Source organism: Anopheles coustani (assembly GCF_943734705.1).
Source record: "Anopheles coustani chromosome X unlocalized genomic scaffold, idAnoCousDA_361_x.2 X_unloc_53, whole genome shotgun sequence".
NCBI lineage: Eukaryota > Metazoa > Arthropoda > Insecta > Diptera > Culicidae > Anopheles > Anopheles coustani.
Genome location: NW_026525163.1, coordinates 75,001 through 90,891, shown reverse-complemented (window position 1 = coordinate 90,891; position 15,891 = coordinate 75,001). Strand labels below are relative to the sequence as shown.

The following is a 15,891-nucleotide window of genomic DNA, read 5'->3' as shown; positions in this document are numbered from 1 at the left end:
GGGATGTCTGAACTACACTCATATGTTACCACACCAAGCAAGGCAAACTTATATGAAGCAAAAGACCCTGATGGGTCAAATGGTATTTTACGAAAAATCGGCTAAGTCCCAAAATGGGGATGTCAGAACTACACTCATATGTTACCACACCAAGGAAGGCAAACTTATATGAAGCAAAAGGACCCTGATGGGTCAAATGGTATTTTACGAAAAATCGGCTAAGTCCCAAAATGGGGATGTCAGAACTACACTCAAATGTTATCACACCAAGCAAGGCAAACTTATATGAAGCAAAGGACCCTGATGGGTCAAATGGTATTTTACGAAAAATCGGCTAAGTCCCAAAATGGGGATGTCAGAACTACACTCAAATGTTACCACACCAAGCAAGGCAAACTTATATGAAGCAAAGGACCCTGATGGGTCATATGGTATTTTACGAAAAATCGGCTAAGTCCCAAAATGGGGATGTCAGAACTACACTCATATGTTACCACACCAAGCAAGGCAAACTTATATGAAGCAAAGGACCCTGATGGGTCATATGGTATTTTACGAAAAATCGGCTAAGTCCCAAAATGGGGATGTCAGAACTACACTCAAATGTTACCACACCAAGCAAGGCAAACTTATATGAAGCAAAGGACCCTGATGGGTCATATGGTATTTTACGAAAAATCGGCTAAGTCCCAAAATGGGGATGTCAGAACTACACTCATATGTTACCACACCAAGCAAGGCAAACTTATATGAAGCAAAGGACCCTGATGGGTCAAATGGTATTTTACGAAAAATCGGCTAAGTCCCAAAATGGGGATGTCAGAACTACACTCATATGTTACCACACCAAGCAAGGCAAACTTATATGAAGCAAAGGACCCTGATGGGTCAAATGGTATTTTACGAAAAATCGGCTAAGTCCCAAAATGGGGATGTCAGAACTACACTCATATGTTACCACACCAAGCAAGGCAAACTTATATGAAGCAAAGGACCCTGATGGGTCATATGGTATTTTACGAAAAATCGGCTAAGTCCCAAAATGGGGATGTCAGAACTACACTCAAATGTTACCACACCAAGCAAGGCAAACTTATATGAAGGAAAGGACCCTGATGGGTCATATGGTATTTTACGAAAAATCGGCTAAGTCCCAAAATGGGGATGTCAGAACTACACTCAAATGTTACCACACCAAGCAAGGCAAACTTATATGAAGGAAAGGACCCTGATGGGTCATATGGTATTTTACGAAAAATCGGCTAAGTCCCAAAATGGGGATGTCAGAACTACACTCAAATGTTACCACACCAAGCAAGGCAAACTTATATGAAGGAAAGGACCCTGATGGGTCATATGGTATGGATCGAAAAATCGGCTAAGTCCCAAAATGGGGATGTCAGAACTACACTCAAATGTTACCACACCAAGCAAGGCAAACTTATATGAAGGCAAGGACCCTGATGGGTCATATGGTATTTTACGAAAAATCGGCTAAGTCCCAAAATGGGGATGTCAGAACTACACTCAAATGTTACCACACCAAGCAAGGCAAACTTATATGAAGCAAAGGACCCTGATGGGTCATATGGTATTGATTGAAAAATCGGCTAAGTCCCAAAATGGGGATGTCAGAACTACACTCAAATGTTACCACACCAAGCAAGGCAAACTTATATGAAGCAAAGGACCCTGATGGGTCATATGGTATTTTACGAAAAATCGGCTAAGTCCCAAAATGATGATGTCAGAACTACACTCAAATGTTACCATACCAAGCAAGGCAAACTTATATGAAGGAAAGGACCCATATGGGTCATATGGTATTTTACGAAAAATCGGCTAAGTCCCAAAATGGGGATGTCTGAACTACACTCATATGTTACCACACCAAGCAAGGCAAACTTATATGAAGCAAAAGACCCTGATGGGTCAAATGGTATTTTACGAAAAATCGGCTAAGTCCCAAAATGGGGATGTCAGAACTACACTCATATGTTACCACACCAAGGAAGGCAAACTTATATGAAGCAAAAGGACCCTGATGGGTCAAATGGTATTTTACGAAAAATCGGCTAAGTCCCAAAATGGGGATGTCAGAACTACACTCAAATGTTATCACACCAAGCAAGGCAAACTTATATGAAGCAAAGGACCCTGATGGGTCAAATGGTATTTTACGAAAAATCGGCTAAGTCCCAAAATGGGGATGTCAGAACTACACTCAAATGTTACCACACCAAGCAAGGCAAACTTATATGAAGCAAAGGACCCTGATGGGTCATATGGTATTTTACGAAAAATCGGCTAAGTCCCAAAATGGGGATGTCAGAACTACACTCATATGTTACCACACCAAGCAAGGCAAACTTATATGAAGCAAAGGACCCTGATGGGTCATATGGTATTTTACGAAAAATCGGCTAAGTCCCAAAATGGGGATGTCAGAACTACACTCAAATGTTACCACACCAAGCAAGGCAAACTTATATGAAGCAAAGGACCCTGATGGGTCATATGGTATTTTACGAAAAATCGGCTAAGTCCCAAAATGGGGATGTCAGAACTACACTCATATGTTACCACACCAAGCAAGGCAAACTTATATGAAGCAAAGGACCCTGATGGGTCAAATGGTATTTTACGAAAAATCGGCTAAGTCCCAAAATGGGGATGTCAGAACTACACTCATATGTTACCACACCAAGCAAGGCAAACTTATATGAAGCAAAGGACCCTGATGGGTCAAATGGTATTTTACGAAAAATCGGCTAAGTCCCAAAATGGGGATGTCAGAACTACACTCATATGTTACCACACCAAGCAAGGCAAACTTATATGAAGCAAAGGACCCTGATGGGTCATATGGTATTTTACGAAAAATCGGCTAAGTCCCAAAATGGGGATGTCAGAACTACACTCAAATGTTACCACACCAAGCAAGGCAAACTTATATGAAGGAAAGGACCCTGATGGGTCATATGGTATTTTACGAAAAATCGGCTAAGTCCCAAAATGGGGATGTCAGAACTACACTCAAATGTTACCACACCAAGCAAGGCAAACTTATATGAAGGAAAGGACCCTGATGGGTCATATGGTATTTTACGAAAAATCGGCTAAGTCCCAAAATGGGGATGTCAGAACTACACTCAAATGTTACCACACCAAGCAAGGCAAACTTATATGAAGGAAAGGACCCTGATGGGTCATATGGTATGGATCGAAAAATCGGCTAAGTCCCAAAATGGGGATGTCAGAACTACACTCAAATGTTACCACACCAAGCAAGGCAAACTTATATGAAGGCAAGGACCCTGATGGGTCATATGGTATTTTACGAAAAATCGGCTAAGTCCCAAAATGGGGATGTCAGAACTACACTCAAATGTTACCACACCAAGCAAGGCAAACTTATATGAAGCAAAGGACCCTGATGGGTCATATGGTATTGATTGAAAAATCGGCTAAGTCCCAAAATGGGGATGTCAGAACTACACTCAAATGTTACCACACCAAGCAAGGCAAACTTATATGAAGCAAAGGACCCATATGGGTCATATGGTATTTTACGAAAAATCGGCTAAGTCCCAAAATGATGATGTCAGAACTACACTCAAATGTTACCATACCAAGCAAGGCAAACTTATATGAAGGAAAGGACCCATATGGGTCATATGGTATTTTACGAAAAATCGGCTAAGTCCCAAAATGAGGATGTCAGAACTACACTAAAAAGTTACCACACCAAGCAAGGCAAAGTACCTAGGTGAACCCTAGGAAGAAACACGGACCAAGTCAGATGGCCTAAGTCAATAGAACAAGTGACCTAGGCAAAGTTGTATGGCGCTGAGGACCCTGAAAAATCTGGTTAGTGTAGTTTAGACAGGGTAGGTTTTTGGGTCGGCCGAACCCCCTTATTTTGGGTTTTGGCCTCATCAAGAAGCTACACCTAGGCAAACTGCCTAGGGTGAAAGTGCGAAGACCAATCGAATAGTAAGACAAGTTTTGACCGATCGCCCTAGGCAAGCTTGTATGAAGAAAGGGACCCTATGGGTCATATGGAAATACATGAAAAATCGGCTAAGTCCCAAAATTGGGATGTCTGAACTACACTAAAAAGTTACCACATCAAGCAAGGCAAAGTACCTAGGTGAACCCTAGCAAGAAACACGGACCAAGTCAGATGGCCTAAGTCAAGAGAACAAGTGACCTAGGCAAAGTTGTATGACGGTGAGGACCCTGAAAAATCTGGTTAGTGTAGTTTAGACAGGGGAGGTTTTTGGGTCGGCTGAACCTCCTTATTTTGGGTTTTGACCTCCTCAAGAAGCTACACCTAGGCAAACTGCCTAGGGTGAAAGTGCGAAGACCAATCGAATAGTAAGACAAGTTTTGACCGATCGCCCTAGGCAAGCTTGTATGAAGAAAGGGACCCTATGGGTCATATGGAAATACATGAAAAATCGGCTAAGTCCCAAAATTGGGATGTCTGAACTACACTAAAAAGTTACCACATCAAGCAAGGCAAAGTACCTAGGTGAACCCTAGCAAGAAACACGGACCAAGTCAGATGGCCTAAGTCAAGAGAACAAGTGACCTAGGCAAAGTTGTATGACGGTGAGGACCCTGAAAAATCTGGTTAGTGTAGTTTAGACAGGGGAGGTTTTTGGGTCGGCTGAACCTCCTTATTTTGGGTTTTGACCTCCTCAAGAAGCTACACCTAGGCAAACTGCCTAGGGTGAAAGTGCGAAGACCAATCGAATAGTAAGACAAGTTTTGACCGATCGCCCTAGGCAAGCTTGTATGAAGAAAGGGACCCTATGGGTCATATGGAAATACATGAAAAATCGGCTAAGTCCCAAAATTGGGATGTCTGAACTACACTAAAAAGTTACCACAGCAAGCAAGGCAAAGTACCTAGGTGAACCCTAGGAAGAAACACGGACCAAGTCAGATGGCCTAAGTCAAGAGTACAAGTGACCTAGGCAAAGTTGTATGGCGCTGAGGACCCTGAAAAATCGGGTTAGTGTAGTTCAGACAGGGGAGGTTTCTGGGTCGGCTGAACCTCCTTATTTCGGGTTTTGGCCTCCTCAAGAAGACAGACCTAGGCAAACTGCCTAGGGTGAAAGTGCGAAGACCAATCGAATAGTAAGACAAGTTTTGACCGATCGCCCTAGGCAAGCTTGTATGAAGAAAGGGACCCTATGGGTCATATGAAAATACATGAAAAATCGGCTAAGTCCCAAAATTGGGATGTCTGAACTACACTAAAAAGTTACCACATCAAGCAAGGCAAAGTACCTAGGTGAACCCTAGGAAGAAACACGGACCAAGTCAGATGGCCTAAGTCAAGAGTACAAGTGACCTAGGCAAAGTTGTATGGCGCTGAGGACCCTGAAAAATCGGGTTAGTGTAGTTCAGACAGGGGAGGTTTCTGGGTCGGCTGAACCTCCTTATTTCGGGTTTTGGCCTCCTCAAGAAGACAGACCTAGGCAAAGTGCCTAGGGTGAAAGTGCGAAGACCAATCGAATAGTAAGACAAGTTTTGACCGATCGCCCTAGGCAAGCTTGTATGAAGAAAGGGACCCTATGGGTCATATGGAAATATACGAAAAATCGGCTAAGTCCCGAAATTGGGATGTCTGAACTACACTAAAAAGTTACCACATCAAGCAAGGCAAAGTACCTAGGTGAACCCTAGGAAGAAACACGGACCAAGTCAGATGGCCTAAGTCAAGAGTACAAGTGACCTAGGCAAAGTTGTATGGCGCTAAGGACCATGAAAAATCGGGTTAGTGTAGTTAAGACAGGGGAGGTTTCAGGGTCGGCTGGACCTCCTTATTTCGGGTTTTGGCCTCCTCAAGAAGACAGACCTAGGCGAACTGCCTAGGGTGAAAGTGCGAAGACCAATCGAATAGTAAGACAAGTTTTGACCGATCGCCCTAGGCAAGCTTGTATGAAGAAAGGGACCCTATGGGTCATATGGAAATACATGAAAAATCGGCTAAGTCCCAAAATTAGGATGTCTGAACTACACTAAAAAGTTACCACATCAAGCAAGGCAAAGTACCTAGGTGAACCCTAGGAAGAAACACGGACCAAGTCGGATGGCCTAAGTCAAGAGTACAAGTGACCTAGGCAAAGTTGTATGGCGCTGAGGACCCTGAAAAATCGGGTTAGTGTAGTTCAGACAGGGGAGGTTTCAGGGTCGGCCGAACCTCCTTATTTCGGGTTTTGGCCTCCTCAAGAAGACAGACCTAGGCGAACTGCCTAGGGTGAAAGTGCGAAGACCAATCGAATAGTAAGACAAGTTTTGACCGATCGCCCTAGGCAAGCTTGTATGAAGAAAGGGACCCTATGGGTCATATGGAAATATACGAAAAATCGGCTAAGTCCCAAAATTGGGATGTCAGAACTACACTATAAAGTTACCACATTAGCAAGGCAGACTTGTATGAAGAACGGGACCCTGGTGAAAGTAGCAAATATCCCAAACCGAACATGAATATTATACACACAAGAGTACGAACATAAAGGAACACGGACCAAGCGTACCGAGAGAATCGGTACTATAGAACCCTCGTGGTTCTACACAAAGACTTTATGTTAGGGGTTCAAGCCCCATAGTACTCAAACGGTGACAGTAGCAAATATCCCAAAACGAACGTGAATCTTATTCACAAGAGTACGAACATAAAGGAACACGGACCAAGCGTACCGAGAGAATCGGTACTATAGAGCCCTCGTGGTTCTACACAAAGACTTTATGTTCGGGGTTCACACCCCAAATCGAACGTGGAATTTACTTTCTGATGGTCATGCGGTCGTCCAAAGGGGTCTAGTATCCTGGGATGACAAGCATCACGGGCACAGCTCGTATCAAAACAGTCGAAGAGGCCCGCGAAAGCTTGCTTTCCATGGCTATGCGATGCACAAATTGAGTTTACTCACCGTAGTATAAAACGAACGAACCGAACCTATCCGAGTAGGGATAATGGGCGCAGTAACATACTTCTGTGACCCAGCGAGAGTTGAACGAGGTGACATGAACTGTCAGTGGCTTATATCAGATGGGATACATACATGAGATTGCTTTCAAATCTACACTCGAAAACCTAACCAAGTAAAAGCGAACGTGGGGAGGATTCGAAACTGGTAACGAAATCTTAAGCTGGAAAGAGTCATCACTATGGATACATATTATGCGAAACCAATCAAGTGCTCAGTACTGATCCAAAACCTAAGAGCACTAGTGAACACCTTATTCTCACCCTAGTTCACATCCTAGTGATCGACCACGTGTGTGAAGCAAAGACCAATCGAATTCCTCAATGAACCGAACACTATGAACAAATGGCCAAAAACGTTATAACTATCCAAACATCCTACTATCTAGCGAAAGTCATCACGATGGAACCATACCATGATCTTTAACCTATAGCGCTCACCATATTCCTACCCAGAGTGCAAGTGAACAGATTGCCCACCCGTACCCAGTTCACAACCACGTGATCGACTAACATACCGAGGTTACCACAAGTCAAAGTTATACGTTTACAAGCGCAAGACCAATCGAAAACCCCGAAAGCAATCTCGACCCAAAATGTATTATCCGTGAGTGTAGTCGAGTCTCGTACTCGTCATCTGTAATCGTCGGATAGAATATCCAGTACACGGTTGTCTTTCCAAATGAAATCTACATACAGAACTCGCTCTTGGCAAATGGGTGGCAATGGCGCAATCAGGAGCGAGTTCCCGTCCGGGTGCCAAGTGATTGGCAAATGTCTGGGGGAAAGCAACCATATGTTGATTTGTCTGTTAGTGTACTGGGTGTTTGAGGTATGTAGTATCCACGCTTGGTTGGGTGTGTCAGAGGACCATGGATGCGTTCACAACCCCAATTGGGGTACATCGGGAATGATTTTGTGGAACCGATGTGCCCGGCACACACTAAGTTTTGTTGCAAGTTAATAGTGTGCCATGTCCGGGGGGGTTGTGATTAAACTCTGGTGAATTGCGTACTGTGGTGATTGGGGTATGAAAGCCCCGCAGTTGCAATGATCGGACGCGCCTAGCGTGTCCTTTAGTTGATGGTAGGGAAATGAAGGCCCTTGTCAGCTCACCTAAGTATTCATGGAAGTTTGGCATAAGGTCGCTGTGGTAGGGGTATGAAGGCCCCGTCAGCGCATGCACAATCGGGCGCACGAGCGCTTAGCGGAGTCGAATGCCGCTCAAGTGCCTGTCCGGTGCATCGGGTGTGTGTGATACGAGGGCAATGAGGTTCGCACGGGGGCTCGCCTCCCGTGTGCTACCGGACTTGACAACATATAGAACGTGGTGTTTGCTCCTCCGGGTGCAATGGGACAATGAACATTCGAACGCAAAGTCGGAATTCTGGTTGATCCTACCAGTAATATACGCTCGTCTCAAAGGTTAAGCCATGCATGTCTAAGTACAAACAGATTTAATGTGAAACCGCATAAGGCTCAGTATAACAGCTATAATTTACGAGATCATCAACCTAGTTACTTGGATAACTGTGGAAAATCTAGAGCTAATACATGCAACATGCCAGGACCCTCGCGGGAACTTGTGCACTTATTAGTCAAACCAATCGCGGGTTCTCCGTGTCATTGAGTTGAAGTCTGGATAATGATGCTGATCGTATGGTCTCGCACCGACGACAGATCTCGCAAATATCTGCCCTATCAACTATGGATGGTAGTATAGAGGACTACCATGGTTGCAACGGGTAACGGGGAATCAGGGTTCGATTCCGGAGAGGGAGCCTGAGAAATGGCTACCACATCCAAGGAAGGCAGCAGGCGCGTAAATTACCCAATCCCGGGACGGGGAGGTAGTGACGAGAAATAACAATATGAAACTCTTTAATGATGTTTCATAATTGGAATGAGTAGAGCATAAATCCTTCTACGAGGATCAAGTGGAGGGCAAGTCTGGTGCCAGCAGCCGCGGTAATTCCAGCTCCACTAGCGTATATTAAAATTGTTGCGGTTAAAACGTTCGAAGTTGATACTTGTCCAACACAGTCCGGCTCCGCCGACCCGGTCAACCCGTGGTCGGTGGGCCAAGTCGGAATCTGGTTGCGACTCAATGGTGTGGTAGGGCACCAAGTCTGTGTCATGGTGTGCCCTTCAACGGGTGCAAGTGTAACATAGAGCTCGACCGCTCACGTTTACCTTGAACAAATTAGAGTGCTTAAAGCAGGGTGCCCAAACGCCCTAGAATAATCTTGCATGGAATAATGGAATACGACCTTGGTCTAATCTTTCATTGGTTTGTACTCAGACCGGAGGTAATGATTAACAGAAGTAGTTGGGGACACTAGTATTACGGCGCGAGAGGTGAAATTCGTAGACCGTCGTAAGACTAACTAAAGCGAAGGCATTTGTCAAGGATGCTTTCTTTAATCAAGAACGAAAGTTAGAGGATCGAAGGCGATTAGATACCGCCCTAGTTCTAACCGTAAACGATGCCAACTAGCAATTGGGAGACGCTACAACCAGGTGCTCTCAGTAGCTTCCGGGAAACCAAAGTCAGGTTCCGGGGGAAGTATGGTTGCAAAGTTGAAACTTAAAGGAATTGACGGAAGGGCACCACAATGAAATGGAGCTTGCGGTTCAATTTGACTCAACACGGGAAAACTTACCAGGTCCGAACTTATGGAGGTGAGACAGATTAATAGCTCTTTCTCAAATTTAAGGGTAGTGGTGCATGGCCGTTCTTAGTTCGTGGATTGATTTGTCTGGTTAATTCCGATAACGAACGTGACTCACATATGCTAACTAGAACGCAGTCAGCGTTAATGCGTCGATGCCGATTGGAACGGGTTAGGACCTTTCGGTGGAGTATGACCTGACACCTTCGCTGTTCGTGTGCGCAAGTGCACTTACGGTACGCTGCTTAGCAGGACAATTTGTGTTTAGCAAAATGAGATCGAGCGATAACAGGTCCGTGATGCCCTTAGATGTTCTGGGCTACACGCGTGCTACAATGTGGGTAGCAGCGTGTCTCCTATTCCGAGAGGAACGGGAAATCACTCAAATACTCACTTAGTAGGGATTATGGATTGCAATGGTCCATATGAACTCGGAACTTCTAGTAAGTGCTGGTCATCAGCCAGCGTTGAATACGTCCCTGCCCTTTGTACACACCGCCCGTCGCTACTACCGATGGATTATTTAGTGAGGTCTTTGGAGATGATCGTTCGCTGGATCCTCGTGAACCGCGTCTGCTTTATCGAAGTTGACCGAACTTGATGATTTAGAGGAAGTAAAAGTCGTAACAAGGTTTCCGTAGGTGAACCTGCGGAAGGATCATTAGTGGCCAAGTGATCCTTCCAGAAGTCCGAACCTGCGGGTTGAGACTTCGGCACAAGTTGCCATATGATAATTGACGAAACACTATAGAAGTCCGAACCTGCGGGTTGAGACTTCGGCACAAGTTGCCATATGATAATTGACGAAACACTATAGAAGTCCGAACCTGCGGGTTGAGACTTAGGCACAAGTTGCCTTATACATGACTTTGAACAAATACACAAGTCCGAACCTGCGGGTTGAGACTTAGGCACAAGTTGCCTTATACATGACTTCGAACAAACACACAAGTCCGAACCTGCGGGTTGAGACTTAGGCACAAGTTGCCATATGAAAGTTGACGAAACACTAACAAGTCCGAACCTGCGGGTTGAGACTTAGGCACACGTTGCCTTATACATGACTTCGAACAAATACACAAGTCCGAACTTGCGGGTTGAGACTTAGGCACAAGTTGCCTTATACATACATTGGCCAAATAAACAGAAGTCCGAACCTGCGGGTTGAGACTTAGGCACAAGTTGCCATATTATATTCGATCAAACACTAAGTAGTCCGAACCTGCGGGTTGAGACTCAAGACCGTAACAAGATGTCACTATACAAGTCCGAACCTAAGGGTTGAGACTTAATGCGATCTAGATACCAAGTTGACATCCAATACCTGTTGAGCAAAACCAAAGATTCCCTGTTCTCGAATGATTACACTATATAACAGGGAATCATGAAGAAATCAAGCAAGCGTGAAACAAAGTCATCACTTGGGCGTGCTCGATAGCCAACCACATGACCTTAACCTAAGAGAGCATGCAAACCACATGATACCTATAAACGATTAACCCGCCCTAGTTCAATCGTTCACCAAGTGATGACTTCAGTATGGCTAAGAGAAAAACTTTTAAATGGGAAAAACTCTAAGTCCGAACCTCCGGGTTGAGACTTCCGCGTCGGAGGTGGGCGCACCTCCTATCCGAAAGATGGTGAATCAGGGGTGTTCGATCAGCAATGGTCGGATGCCCCGTCGTAGTCCAACTATGACAATCAAAGTCAAGACCTCCGGGTTGAGACTTTCCGCGAGTACAAGCATAAAGGAACACGGACCAAGCCGTACCGAGAGAATCGGTACTAGAGCCCTCGTGGTTCTACATTGAGAGAGCCCTCGTGGTTCTCATTAGGGGCTTTATGCAAGTCGTACTCAATACTGTGGTGTGAAGTATAAAGTAGTCCTCGCCTGGTCCACGCTGCTTCGGCGGTCCTGGGTAAGATAGTTAATTCTAGCTTGCCCTATAGTGGAATGAGGACACTTAATGCTTCGTCTTTTAGCGGCGGCTAGACTCCTCCTCACGGGGAACGAGTTGACGCACACAGCGGCGGCTTACGCACTATGGCAATCATGGATGCCTGAAGATTCCGTGAAGTTCTCCCCTGGTCCACGCTGCCTCGGCAGTCCTGGGTAAAATGGAATATTTCCAGCTTGCCCTATAGTGGAAGAGGACTATCCAACAATACAAAGTCAAGACCTCCGGGTTGAGACTTTCCGCGTCGGTGGTGTCGCGCACCGCCTATCCGAAAGATGGTGTAACAGGGGTGTTCGATCAGCAATGGTCGGATGCCCCGTCATAGTCCAACTATGACAACCAAAGTCAAGACCTCCGGGTTGAGACTTTCCGCGTCCGGAGGTACGCGTACCGCCTACCCGAAAGATGGTGTGCTTCTGGGGTATTCGATGAGTCGGATACCCCGTCGTAGTCCAACTATGACAATCAAAGTCAAGACCTCCGGGTTGAGACTTCCGCGTCCGGAGGTACGCGTACCGCCTACCCGAAAGATGGTGAATCAGGGGTGTTCGATCAGCAATGGTCGGATGCCCCGTCGTAGTCCAACTATGACAATCAAAGTCAAGACCTCCGGGTTGAGACTTCCGCGTCCGGAGGTACGCGTACCGCCTACCCGAAAGATGGTGAATCAGGGGTGTTCGATCAGCAATGGTCGGATGCCCCGTCGTAGTCCAACTATGACAATCAAAGTCAAGACCTCCGGGTTGAGACTTTCTAAGAGTACAAGCATAAAGGAACACGGACCAAGCCGTACCGAGAGAATCGGTACTAGAGCCCTCGTGGTTCTACATTGAGAGAGCCCTCGTGGTTCTCATTAGGGGCTTTATGCAAGTCGTACTCAATACTGTGGTGTGAAGTATAAAGTATAGAGTCCTCCACTGGTCCACGCTGCTCCGGCGGTCCTGGGTAAGATAGTTCATTCTAGCTTGCCCTATGTGGAAGAGGACTCAATACCCTACCTGTTGAGCTTGAAACAAAGTCATCACTTGGGCATGCTCATATTGCCATACACAATTACATTATATTCGAATGAGCATGCAAGCGACCCTATATAGACCGAACCAAAACGATAGATACCGCCGTAGTTCACCCCAACCAAGTGATGACTTCAGTATGGCTAGTGTGTGAAGTATAAAGTATAGTCCTCCCCTGGTCCACACTGCTTCGGCGGTCCTGGGTAAGATAGTTAGTTCTAGCTTGCCCTATGTGGAAGAGGACACAATACTTAATACTTAGAGTACAAGCATAAAGGAACACGGACCAAGCCGTACCGAGAGAATCGGTACTAGAGCCCTCGCGGTTCTACATTGTGAGCCCTCGTGGTTCAAACTAGATACTTTATGCAAGGCGTACTCAAAACTGTGGTGTGAAGTATAAAGTATAGTCCTCATCTGGTCCACGCTGCTTCGGCGGTCCTGGGTAAGATAGTTAATTCTAGCTTGCCCTATGTGGAAGAGGACACAATACTTAATACTGTGGTGTAATGGACAAGGTATAGTCCTCCACTGGTCCACGCTGCTCCGGCGGTCCTGGGTAAGATAGTTCATTCTAGCTTGCCCTATGTGGAAGAGGACTCAATACCCTACCTGTTGAGCTTGAAACAAAGTCATCACTTGGGCATGCTCATATTGCCATACAATATTCCATTATCTACTAATGAGCATGCAGCTATATGATATTAACCTGTAAACGATTACCCCGCCGTAGTTCAGCGCTTCAACCAAGTGATGACTTCAGTATGGCTAGTGTGTGAAGTATAAAGTATAGTCCTCCCCTGGTCCACACTGCTTCGGCGGTCCTGGGTAAGATAGTTAGTTCTAGCTTGCCCTATGGTGGAAGAGGACACCATACTTAATACTGTGGTGTAATGAACAAAGTATAGTCCTCCACTGGTCCACGCTGCTTCGGCGGTCCTGGGTAAGATAGTTAGTTCTAGCTTGCCCTATGTGGAAGAGGGCATACAAGACAAAGTATAGTTCTCCCCTGGTCCACGCTGCTTCGGCGGTCCTGGGTAAGATAGTTAATTCTAGCTTGCCCTATGTGGAAGAGAGCATACATGAACCAAGAACGAAGGTTATGATCGAGGAATGATTCGACAACTAACCGATGGTATGAAATGTGAAGAATTCAAGCAAGCACACAATCAAGTCATCACTTGGGCATGCTCGATAGCCAACCCTATGACATTAACCTAGTAGAGCATGCGAAAACCAATATATATGTAAACGATGCCCCTCCCTAGTTCAGCGCTTCAACCAAGTGATGACTTCAGAATGGCTAAATCAAATCGGTTCAAAACATACCATCGGTACCCTATTGAAACACACAAGTCGATATCAAACCTCATGATTGTGTAGTCCTCCACTGGTCCACACTGCTCCGGCGGTCCTGGGTAAGATAGTTCATTCTAGCTTGCCCTATGTGGAAGAGGGCACATTACTCAATACTGTGGTGTTATGAACAAAGTATAGTCCTCCACTGGTCCACGCTGCTTCGGCGGTCCTGGGTAAGATAGTTAGTTCTAGCTTGCCCTATGTGGAAGAGGGCATACAAGACAAAGTATAGTTCTCCCCTGGTCCACGCTGCTTCGGCGGTCCTGGGTAAGATAGTTAATTCTAGCTTGCCCTATGTGGAAGAGAGCATACATGAACCAAGAACGAAGGTTATGATCGAGGAATGATTCGACAACTAACCGATGGTATGAAATGTGAAGAATTCAAGCAAGCACACAATCAAGTCATCACTTGGGCATGCTCGATAGCCAACCTCATGACATTAACCTAGTAGAGCATGCGAAAACCAATATATATGTAAACGATGCCTCCCTAGTTCAGCGCTTCAACCAAGTGATGACTTCAGAATGGCTAAATCAAATCGGTTCAAACCATACCATCGGTATCCTATTGAAACACACAAGTCGATATCAAACCTCATGATTGTGTAGTCCTCCACTGGTCCACGCCGCTTCGGCCGTCCTGGGTAAAATGGAACATTCCAGCTTGCCCTATGTGGAAGAGGGCACATTACTCAATACTGTGGTGTGAAGTATAAAGTTCAGTTCTCCCCTGGTCCACGCTGCTTCGGCGGTCCTGGGTAAGATAGTTCATTCTAGCTTGCCCTATGTGGAAGAGGACACTTCATACTTCGTCTCTAAGCGGCGGCTTGACTCCTCCCTACGGGGAACGGGTTTACGCGCACAGCGGCGGCTTACGCACTATGGCAGTCATGGATGCCTTACGTTTCTATGAAAAGTGTGTTCCTCCCCTGGTCCACGCTGCTTCGGCAGTCCTGGGTAAGATAGTTAGTTCTAGCTTGCCCTATGTGGAAGAGGACACGTAGACTTACTGTGGTGTGAAGTATAAAGTTCAGTTCTCCCCTGGTCCACGCCGCTTCGGCCGTCCTGGGTAAAATGGATTCATCCAGCTTGCCCTATGTGGAATGAGGACACTTTATGCTTCGTCTCTAAGCGGCGGCTTGCTCCTCCCTACGGGGAACGGGTATACGCGCACAGCGGCGGCTTACGTTATGGCAGTCATGGATGCCTTACGTTTCCATGAAAAGTGTGTTCCTCCCCTGGTCCACGCTGCTTCGGCAGTCCTGGGTAAGATAGTTAGTTCTAGCTTGCCCTATGTGGAAGAGGACACGTAGACTTACTGTGGTGTGAAGTATAAGGTTCAGTTCTACCCTGGTCCACGCCGCTTCGGCCGTCCTGGGTAAAATGGATTCATCCAGCTTACCCTATGTGGAATGAGGACACTTTATGCTTCGTCTCTAAGCGGCGGCTTGCTCCTCCCTACGGGGAACGGGTATACGCGCACAGCGGCGGCTTACGCAAGTTAGTCACCCTCGGCAGTGGATCACTCGGCTCATGGATCGATGAAGACCGCAGCTAACTGCGCGTCATAATGTGAACTGCAGGACACATGAACATTGATAAGTTGAACGCATATTGCACGTCGTGGGAACCTACCATGATGTACAGATGACTGAGCGCTTATATTTGAGAAATGTATCGCATACATTTAACTACGCCGTGACACCCGTCACGAGACGTGCACCATGATGTTAACTAGGGTCGCGACGACCCGCTAGCATTAAAGAACCCGTGGTTTACAATATACTGGCATTGGAATTCGAAGTATTTAGAGCGTCCGTGTTCCCGCGTGAGGCGGAAGTACGAGGAGAAGGCGTGCTTGTGGTGTCTGTGGTGGTGTTT

At 46.0% G+C, this 15,891-nt stretch overlaps 1 non-coding gene across 1 annotated transcript; it reads left to right on the top strand.

Moving 5' to 3' along the window:
* The first annotated feature begins 15,516 nt into the window (after positions 1-15,516).
* On the top strand, positions 15,517-15,671 carry LOC131270741 (5.8S ribosomal RNA). Its single transcript, XR_009179758.1, has one exon. It is a non-coding gene; the product is annotated as a 5.8S ribosomal RNA (ribosomal RNA).
* The last annotated feature ends 220 nt before the right edge of the window (positions 15,672-15,891 follow it).